Here is a 2,086-nt window from a genome sequence, read left to right on the forward strand (position 1 = left end):
GTACTGGGATTAAAGGCGTGCGCCACCACGCCCGGCTTTTTTTTTTTTTTAAGTTAGTTAGAAATTTTAAAATTTGGTTGGGGGCACATTGCACCAGTGCATGTGGAGGTCACAGGACAACGTGCACTCTCCTTTCCACCACACGGGTTCCCTGGAGAGAACTCAGGTTGTCAAGCTTGCTGACAATCCCCTTTTCCCACTGAGGCATACCACTGGCCCAGTTCTCCACGCCTTGTATGCTTTTCTTTAAAACTGACGGCACTCAAGGGACATACGGTGCATGGTTTAACTTTATCTCTAACTTCTGCTTTATTGACAAATCTAATATAATACAAATAACATTATGTACTGCTAATACATAATGAGTTAATAAAAACCCCGTTAGCACTCGCTTTAGTGGCAGGACTCTGGGTACTCACCTCTATAAAGGAAAACCTGCCTACAACATAAGATGCCGGGGTTATGCTTCTAGGGTCTGGATCCTTTGGAACATGGCCCCACCAAGATGGAGACAGGGTTTATTCTTCAGTCCCTCCCTGGGCATGGCCTTTGCAAAGCCTTTCTTTGTTTCTCTACCTTTGTCTCCGCCTGTCGTCCTTTGTTCTGTCTCCCGCCCGTTTCTCTCCAGGCTCTCCGCCTCTTAGGGCTCCTGACTCCGCTAGGGTGACTTGTCGACTCTTATCTGTTTCTACATCTCTTTGTCTCTGGTACCCAGTCTCTAGGTCCTGTCCCTGAGCATCGTCTCTCGCGACAGTGCCCCGACTCGTGGCTCTCAGGCTAGAACTTGGCAGGCTCCAGCTCGACCTGCGTGCCCCGGCCCAGCCCCCGACTCCGAGCTGGGCTTTGTTTCCCCCGCCTAGGCGCCCCGCCCCGCCCGCCGGCTCTCCGTTTCCCTTTGTCTGCCACTCCATCCCTGGGCTCCTTCCTCGTTGTCCCGCGCGGGCAGTCCGGCTCCTCCGTGCCAGTTGTCCATCGAAGGAGTCTCGCCGCTAGCGCCGCAGGGCACGGCTAGAACTGGTCCACGCCGCCGCCGCCGAGCCCGCGGCTCCTCCGGGTCCTAGAGCGGCTCGCCGAGGCCCGTGCTTCCGCTTCCCGTCCCGCCCCGCGGCGCCCGGGACGTGGGCCGAGCCCCCCTCCCGGCGTGGCGTGGAGCCCGTCCCCGGGCCGCTGGCTGCTGGGTTCCTGTTGTACCGAGGGGAACGGGGCGGCGGGTGCCCTCGAACTCCCCGGGGCCGCGTCCGGGTCGTGGGCGGACGGTGCAGCGCGCCGCACAGCCCTGGGGCGCCGAGCTTCGCGGTGCAGAGGACTTGAAAGCGGCTGAGAGCCATCGGTACAGGTGAGGGCGGCGGTCCGCACCGCACAGAAAGGTAATGGATGCTTGGGGACCCAGGAAAGTCGGACGTGGGCGAAGGGGCAGGGGAGCAAAATCCGAAGGGAAGAAGCCAACGTTTCTGAGCACCTACTGTGTGCCAGGCCGTGAGGGGCATCCTCCCTAACGCTCTCCCCTCCCCCTTCCGCAGGCCTCCAGGCTCAATTGTAATCTCTGGTGCTCTTTCTCAGCATGCGTTCTGCTGTAAATCCAGCTCTAATACTGATTCCCTTCTCAAAACCTTTCCTAGCTTTCTTATTTTTATTAATTTAAAAGCTCTAGTGTTAAGTACAGACCTTGCGTGCTCAGACTAGTCTCAGTATCCTTTTCCAAATAACCGCGTTCCTTCCCGTTGTTTTTGCTGCAGAGTAATGCCGGTCCTTGACTTATCTCTTGCCTCTTGTGGCAGCAGGTTTACTCGGGACCCACAGTTAGAATCATTGCTACTTTGTTTTTTCTCTCCTACACCCCATATCTGTTTATCTGTAGGGAAGTAAGTATATACAAGATCGTGGAAGTTACCGGGACAGAGCCAATGGAGTGGAGAATTCAGAGCCAGTCTGGGCAGTACAGTAAGACAGTCGCAAATACTGGAGGAAAAAAAAACCACAGAAATTCGACCGAGCCGGGCGTGGTGGCGCACGCCTTTAATCCCAGCACTCGGGAGGCAGAGGCAGGCGGATTTCTGAGTTCGAGGCCAGCCTGGTCTACAAAGTG

The 2,086-nt window shown here is 56.0% G+C and overlaps 1 protein-coding gene across 1 annotated transcript in view; it reads left to right on the plus strand.

The window, feature by feature from the left end:
- Window positions 1–1,279: 1,279 nt before the first annotated feature.
- Window positions 1,280–2,086, plus strand: part of Znf48 (zinc finger protein 48) — an 11,282-nt gene continuing 10,475 nt past the window's right edge. Inside the window, exon 1 of the mRNA XM_029479587.1 lies at window positions 1,280–1,367. The gene's annotated coding sequence lies outside the window, so the exon portion shown is untranslated. The remainder of the gene's footprint in view (window positions 1,368–2,086) is intronic.

The sequence above is a fragment of the Mus caroli genome, chromosome 7 (genome assembly GCF_900094665.2).
Source record: "Mus caroli chromosome 7, CAROLI_EIJ_v1.1, whole genome shotgun sequence".
NCBI lineage: Eukaryota > Metazoa > Chordata > Mammalia > Rodentia > Muridae > Mus > Mus caroli.